The 8,471-nt window shown below is 40.2% G+C and overlaps 1 long non-coding RNA gene across 1 annotated transcript; it reads right to left on the bottom strand.

Moving 5' to 3' along the window:
* Window positions 1–1,761: 1,761 nt before the first annotated feature.
* On the bottom strand, window positions 1,762–4,781 carry LOC115290055. The gene is made up of 3 exons (XR_003907936.1): window positions 4,678–4,781; window positions 3,103–3,163; window positions 1,762–1,987 (listed from the first exon to the last, which is right to left on the bottom strand). It is a non-coding gene; the product is annotated as an uncharacterized LOC115290055 (long non-coding RNA).
* Between the last annotated feature and the right edge of the window lie 3,690 nt (window positions 4,782–8,471).

Raw genomic sequence — 8,471 nt, 5'->3', positions numbered from 1 at the left:
ATAATAACTTCTGATTTGGGTGATTGCTTATTCTAATAGCTATGTCAGTTCAGGTTCATTTTTGATTGATTGATTTTTCTCATTATAGGACATATTTTTGTGCTTCCTCAAATGTCTGGCAATCTTTGATTGGATTACAGACATTGTAAATTTCACCTTGTTGGGAGATAGTTTTTTTTTTTTTTTTTAAAGACTTTACCTTTTTAGAGGCACCTGGGTGGCTAAGTCATTTAAGCATCCAACTCTGGATTTCGGCTCAGGTCATGATCTCACAGTTTGTGAGTTCAAGCCCCACATTGGACTCTGTGTTGAAAGCATGGAGGATGCTTGGGATTCTCTCTCTCCCTCTCTCTTCCCCTCCCCTTCTCACATTCTCACACTCTCAAAATAAACAAATAAACTAAAAAAAGACTATCTTTTTAGAACAGTTTTCAATTTACAACAAAAATGGAAGCTACAGAGAACTCATATATTCCTTGTTCCATGTGTTATGCATAGATTCCATTTTCAACATCACTCACCAAAATGGTATATTTTCCAAGAATGAATCTATACTGACATGTCATAATTACCCAAAGTCATAGTTTACCTTAAGATTCACATTTGATGTATATTTTAGGGGGTTGGATGGAAGTATAATGACACATATCCATCATCATAATATCATACAGAATATTTTCACTGACCCAAAAATTCTCTGTGCTCTGCTTACTCATTTCCCCTCAATATCTTTCCCAGGTGAATATTTTTGATCCCTACAATATTATTCTTCCTTCCTCCTTCACCTTCCTTCCTTCTTTACTTTCTTCCTTCCTTTCTGAGAGATATAGAGAGACCATGAGTGGGGAGTGGGCAGAGGGACAGGGAGAATCCCAAGCAGGCCCTGTGTAATCAGCAGAAACTGTGAGATTATTACCTGAGCTAAAATCAAGAGTTGGGGGCGCCTGGGTGGCTCAGTCAGTTAAGCGTCTGACTTCAGCTCAGGTCACAGTCTTGCAGTTCATGGGTTCAAGCCCTGCATCGGGCTCTGTGCTGACAGCTAGCTCAGAGCCTGAAGCCTGTCTTCAGATTCTGTGTCTCCCTCTCTCCCTGACCCTCCTCTGCTCACGCTGTCTCTCCCTTTCTCTCAAAAATAAAACACTTTAAATAAATAAATAAATATAAAATAAAATCAAGAGTGGGATGCTTAACTGACTGAGCCATCCAAGTGTCCCGGTCCCTACACATATTCTTAAGCTCTGTTGTGGGATACAGTTACATTACTTGAAAATAATTCAATACTTTGGGGTCTTGCTTTAATGATTTGTCAGGTGGGACCAGACCACTCCTTTAGTTTGAAGATAAGTATTCTCCTATTGAGGTAACATCCTTCTTTGATGCTATCCAATGCCTTGTAAATCATGAAGTTTTTCAGTGTGGCTGGTGGAAAGAGATAGTATTTACAGCCTATGTGAATGCCAGTCACTGTTACCAGTAATCTTTAGGGGCAGTTCTTCACCTGGCATTGAGTAATGCTTATACACATGTGCTGATCAATAATCAAGGGGCATATTCTAAAAATCTTCAGAGTAGTCTCTCTGTGACACTTTTTCTTTTCTGGTACTCTGTCCTACAAACTCTAGCCCCTTTGGTTTTCATGAACTCTGACCTCCATCTCCTCAATTCATGCAGAGCCTCTGCCTGGGCTCCTTCTCCCTGTCATCACCTTAAAACTCTCCCCACACAACAACTTGAAGCAAGGAGTACCTCATATATGCACAATTGTATAACCAACTGTTTAATGGTATATCAGTAGTTCAGACATATAGACTTAGCGTAGGATGGGTTTTGAGGAAAAGGGTTTGTCAGCATAAACTGAAGCAAGTGCTTGTAGCTTAGTGGATGACACTGGGCTTCAGCTAGTCTCGGCAAAGAAGAGCATATTCCAGGCCTGGGCACAGCTTCAGGAGAGGTTATCTCCTACTGGGTGTAACCTTTAGCTGAGATTCTAGAGGGAGAAGAAACAGAAAGATAGGGACCTGAGGTTGCTTCATGGAGAGGAAAAGACCTGAAAATTTAAGAATGGTTCTAAACTGGACAGGTGGAGAACAGAGAAAGATATTCCAAGGAAATAGTTTGAAGAAATTCTGAGATGTGGGAAAGTAAAGATGAGTGTAAAGAGGAGATCAGGTATGGTAGACATTTCCAAAGAAAGCTCTGTGGAACTGGGTGTTGCGTTTGATGTGGACTATGAAGGAGAATTAAAGGACAATGCTGATTCAGATATTCAGAATTCTGTCCCTACTTGGGGAAGTCTTTGGGGGTAGACTTTGGCTATTTAGTTCAAGACACTGCTGACCACCTGCAACAGCTAAGCAAAGACTAGACATATTATGGAGGGGACATACTCAACTCACACAGGACTAATCTGCAAATCTTTATCTTAAGATAACTGTAAACATTAGTCACGCATCCCCATTTGAGAATTTCCCCCAAAGAAGACACCTGAGCATAGCATGTATATGCAACCTTCAAATAAATTGCTTTTTGTTGGTAACTCCCAGGTTATTAAACTTGGGGAGAAAATTTTCCTAATATTTTGTCTTTGACTTCATGAGTGACAACTTTCTATGTGGAGCACCTCTATATTCTTCTCTTTTTTGCTTTCTCTGAGCAGAGTGGTTGAGAACATATAAGCCTCCAAGCTGAAAAGTTGAGGAAGAAAGTATGAAATGAGAAAGAAGGATGTTTTGTCTTGTGGTTAAATTCTTCTCAGACCTAGGGACAGGTTGGGTTCTCCATGTCCCTTAAGGGTTCCCTTTTGTTCAATAACAACAATAGCTGGAGTTCATAGCATGATTGCTGTATACCAGGCAGTCTCCTACATGCTTTTCATGCATTATTTCTTTGGACTCATACAAACCTTGTGAAATAGACACACATTCCTTATTTTACAGATGGGTTGAGACAGAGAGATTAGATAATCTGTTTCACATAAAGCAAAGCCCAAGACAAATGCTTTGGGGTGGGTAGCTTAAATGGGGAAATGAGATTCTAGGGACAGGAGTGAGGGAGAAGGGGAGTGAAATGAGAAGGAAAGGAAAGCAACACAATATTGCGTACTGAGTTGACAAGCATGGTGGAAGACTGGTTGCTTCATCCCATGGGATCTTCTGAGAATTTTCTACAAGGAAGACAGAAGACAAACTGTCTATCACCTACCCCAGCCCACACTCCATTGGTCAAAGTTTGCCCTATAGTACATTAAGTGGCATACTTCCAAGCTGCATATGAGTGAGAGCTGAAAGGAGTCTTGTATAACCACCACAAGATATGTTAGAAAAGCCCTGGGACTAAAATCAAGAGTCATGTGGTTTAGACACTATCATATTACACCATCTAGGCTTGCATAGTGCTGGTCACCTCATCAATGGCCAAATTAAGAAGTGAGGCCAAGGGCTTTTGAAGTGTATGATAGGTATCCTGCTCAAGGCCCAACCACTAGTATGTGGTGGAACGTGGCAGAGCTGGGATGTGAACACATAGCCCTATGAGAACCCTTGCCAGGAAGATGGCATTCTTATTTCACTCTTGCTGTTGCTGGGGAGACTGAGGGCAGGTGAGGGGAAGTAAATGAGGCACGGCTAATGGTATTGTGGCTTTATTCATTTCATAATGTACTACATGTGTACTCTATCTTGTAGTCCCTGCTAGGCATTGCATCTTGAGTTGTCAGAGTGGTTAAGATCTGCAAATCTCACAGAAATCTACTGCAGGACCAAAGTACCCTGGGAGAAGGTCAGATACTTACCTGCACCCACAAAGTCACCTGAAGTGTGGTAGTGTGGGTACTTTTATCTTGACAAATGATGTTTCCCCCATACATTCCTCATGGTTAGGCTCTTTCCCTATTTGGTCCTTTTAATACACAGGAGGTTTCTAAGTAGGCCCAGGTCCCAGTGATGTCTTCCACTTCAACTGTTCGTGGACTAGTACGTGGTTTCCAATAAAGGGATTCCACTTCCTCTCCTATCCCCTTCATTATTGCCTCTTGTCTTCTATTTTGTATTAAATAATTTAAATTTTTGCCGCAGCATTGGCTTTGAACACAGATCATGGTTTGGATCCCAGCTCTACTTCTTACTAACTCTGTGACTCTGGCAACTTACTTTCCTGATCCATAAAATAAAAGAAGATCTTGTTCTAAAAACTGAAAACAGCCCCAGAGCTTGTTGGCTGTCAAAGTTCTTATCAAAGCACAGATTATGCTCAATTCATAGGATTTGGCTCTGTTAAACACCAGGAAATTTCTGGAGCAAATAATAGAGAGCTATTAACCCCTTATATTTATTCAAGAAGTATTTGAACCATATCATTCTAGCTGTTGGGAGATAGAAAAGTGAACAAAGTAGTCAATAACTCTACCCTTTAAGAGTTTACATTCTAGTGAGATGTCAGGCAATACATTAGCAAATAAATAAATTAAAGATGATTATAAGTGCTGTGGTAGAAAGAAAATAGGGCACTATATTAAAAAAAAAAAGTGACTTGGGGAAGAGGCAGAGCAGGAAGAAAGTTACTGTAGCCAAGCTGGTTAGGAAAGGCCTCTCTGAGGAGGTAACACTTGAGCTGAGTCATGAAGGATGGGACTGAGCCAACTATATGTATTAGTTACCTATTGCTGCATAACAAACTTACCTCATAGCTTAACAGTTTAAAACAACAAATTTTTATTATCTCATGGTTTCTTTGGGTTGGTGATTGAGGTGTGGCTTGGCTAGGTGTCTCTGGCTTGGCCTCTTACAAGACTAAAATACAGAAAATAGCATGGGCATGCAGTCAGTTTAAGGCTTTACTGGGAGAAGATCAGCTTACAACCGCACCCACATGGCTGTTGGTAGGCCTTAGATCCTGCTGGTTACTGACCTGAGACATCAGTTCCTTGCCACATGGGCTTGTCTGTATAGTAGTTCACAGTAGGCATCTGGCTTCCCTCAGAGAAAGCCAATGAGAGAATGGGAAAGAAAGAGTGCACCCCAGTAGGAACCACCTTGTTTTTGTAATAACTTATCACCCCTACTGCATTCTACTTGCCAAAAACAAATCACTAAATCTAACCCATATTCTAGGGGAGGGGATTACACAAAGGTATAAATACCAGGAGACAGGCATGTCAGGGCCATCTTAGAGACTGCCTACCACACCATGCAAAGAGCTGGGTAAGAGTGTTCAAGCAGAAAAAAGAAAATGCAAGTCCTGAATGGGGAGAATCCTCGTTATGTTTGAGGAAGCTGATGGAGATAGAATGTATTAAATCAAGTTAAAAAAAATAAGTAGTGGTAGATCAGGTAGTCAAAAGTAGACCATGCAGGGCTGAAAAGAAATTTTCATTTTATAAGTACATTGGGGAGCAAGGGAATCAGTGATATATGCCAACCACTCAACATTTTCCAGAGCTCTATGGTAGATGTAGCCCCAACCTCTGACTAAAAAAAAAAAGAAAAACCACCTCAATGACACCTAAATGCCTACTCAGCTAAGTATAAAGACCTCAGGATCCTAATAAAATATTCTCAAGCTATCCTTCCTGCTTTATCTCCCACCATTCCCAAAATGTCCAGTCCAAGTGAGGTTTTCTGAGCATGCACTATATTTTCCTGTCTTGAGCTTATTCTGTTTCCTCTTCCTGGAAGGCTGCCTCTACCATCTCTATTGGTCAAACTTAAACCCTCTTTGTCAAGACCCTTCTTAAATGCCATCCCCTTTGTGAAGCCTTTTCCAATTCTTTTCTTTTTTGAACCTCCTGTTCTTTGTTTAATCTGTTTTGGGATTTTACCATGGCTTTCCTAGTATCAGTAGGTTATGTCTAAATTGTATGTTCCTTGAGATCAAGCATTCTGCTTTCTTTATTTTTGTAGCCTGTGCACAACCCAGAGCTTCAGCATATACAGTCAGTGTTCAACAAATGTCTGTCAACTTGAATTAAACTGGGAATTAGACAGTTATAGCACCTTTAGTTGGTTGGGATGGCTTCCTGGGTAATAAAAATTTCTTTTTGGGAAGAATGGGAAAATGAAAACTTAATATCCCCATTACAACTCACAGGTCTACATGATATGTTCTTTGACCATAATGAAATTAGATGTTAATAACAGATTTTTTTCTTAGAGTTAAGATGGCAGAGCAATATGGGGACCCAGAGCTTGTCTCATCCCTGAAATGCAGCTAGATCAACATCAAGCCATTTTGAACAACTAAGCCATTTATCTAAGGATTAATGCAACAATCTGCATAACTTGAGCCACAGAACTTTGTAGGTATGCAGTGTGGAGAAGTGAATTGGGGGAAAAAAAAGCATTTTCATGGAAAGAGGATGGAGAGAGAAAGAGAAAGGGGGAGAGTGTGGCTCATTAGGATCACGCAAGTGAAAGCACTTGCAAGGGATTGGACAAGAAATCTGTCCCCCAAAAGCATGGACAGGGAGAACGAAGAAGGTTTCAATACCACCAGTATATAAGCTAGTATATAAACAACAGAGTACAGAGTCTAAAGGTTTGGGGCTCAGTGCCTGGCAGTACTTTGGTGAAGAAATAAGGTGACTTTTCAAAAGGCAAGCAGTGTGATCTGAGGGGTCCATGTGCCACATGGTGGAGAAGAACTTTCCCTACTTGGAGTACATTTGGTAGAGGATGTGCAGCCTCCTCATGGACAAAGGTCCTCGAGGACCTTAAAGAGCAGCCATATTTGCTGGTGCTGGGACAAAGACCAGACTATAGTGAAACCTGGAACCCACTGTGTGTTGTGACTTGCCATAAACTTTGAACCTCTGCCACTATGAACATTTTCTGGGACAAGCCATCACCTTGCCATTGCTTGATGAGACCCTTCTCCATAGAATTAGTATGGGTCCAAGCTGTGGGGATCGCTGAAGTATGGGGTTTTGAGACACAGCTCCATCTGAGATAAAACTCTGGAGGGAAGTGCCACCTGGCAGGCAGACAGCTTGCACACAGGCAGGGAGTAGACAGGCCTGAGACAAAGGAGGAATGCTTGATCTCAAGTCCATGAGGGCAGGAAGTTCCTCCACCAGAGACTGGGGAGTTGTGTGAGGCCATTTTCACCCCTACTGCACACATACTGTGCACATATGCATGCATATGCATGTGCACAAGGATCCACCCCAGTAAGCCAAGCAGCACCACCAAGTGGAGAACAGAGCTGTTACACCAGGCCTCCCTCAACTGCACCATCCAGGCACATCCCCCAGAAGATGAGCACAAATCCCTCCACCTGTATAGTCTACAGACTATAATGTGCCTCAAATTTTCCATTCTAGGGGAAACTGGATGTAGCTTCATTTGGGTTTCATTGTGTTTGCTGATTTGTTTATTTGTTGGTTTCCTTTGCTTCTGTTTCACTTAAATTGTTTTCCTTCTTTTTTCTTTTTTCTCTTCCTTGAATACAGAAAGAGCAAATTTTCCTTTACTTTCTTATTTTAAATTTTTATTCCATTTTACTTTTTAAATTTTGATTATATTTTACTATTTAATGTTTTTAATTTTTAAATTTTAAAAAATTTTTTTCTTTCCTGTCTCTATTTTGTCTATTCTATAAAGCTTTTGTCAACAAGTAGACTAAAACACACCTAAGATACAGCTTCCTTTATTTGATTTGTTTTGTTTTGTTTTTTAATTTTTATTTTTTTTCTTCCTCCAAAATGACAAGACAGAAGAATTCACCCAAGAGGTAGAACAAGAAGAAATGATGTCCAGGGACTCAGTCAACAGAGATGATAGTAAGATGTCTGAACTGGTATTTAAAACCACTATTAAAATAATACTAACTGGAGTTGAAAAAAGCACAGAAAACACCAGAGAATCCTTTTATGTGGAGATAAAAGAACTAAAATCTAGTCTGGCCAAAATCAAAAATGCTATCACAAAGGGATGCCATGATGGCAAGGATGGATGAAGCAGAGCAGCGAATCAATGAGATAAAGATAAAATTATGAAAAACAGTGAAGCACAAAAAAGATGAAAACAAAGGCAATAATCATGATACAAGACTTAGAGAACTCAGTGACTTATGAAAAAGAAATAACATTCAATCATAGGAGTCTCAGAAGATGAAGAGAGAAAAGGTGGCAGAAGGTTTATGTGAGCAAATTATAGCTCAAAACTTTTCTAATCTGGGGAAGGATACAGACATCAAAATCCAAAAATCACAGAGAACTCCCATTAGATTCAACAAAAACTGACCATCACCATGGCATATTATAGTCAAATTCACAAAATACACAGACAAGGAAAGAATCCTGAAAACAGCAAGGAAAAAAGTCCTTAACCTACAAGGGAAGACAAATCAGGTTCACAGCAGATATGCCCACAGAAACATGGCAGCCCAGAAAGGGGTGGCAGAATATAGTCAACGTGCTGAATTATAAAGTATGCTGCCAAGAATTTTTAAAAATATTTATGTATTTTTGAGAGAGA

Source organism: Suricata suricatta, chromosome 4 (assembly GCF_006229205.1).
Source record: "Suricata suricatta isolate VVHF042 chromosome 4, meerkat_22Aug2017_6uvM2_HiC, whole genome shotgun sequence".
Taxonomy (NCBI): Eukaryota; Metazoa; Chordata; class Mammalia; order Carnivora; family Herpestidae; genus Suricata; species Suricata suricatta.
Note: the sequence above shows the minus strand (reverse complement) of the source record. Positions and strands in the feature narration are given on the sequence as shown.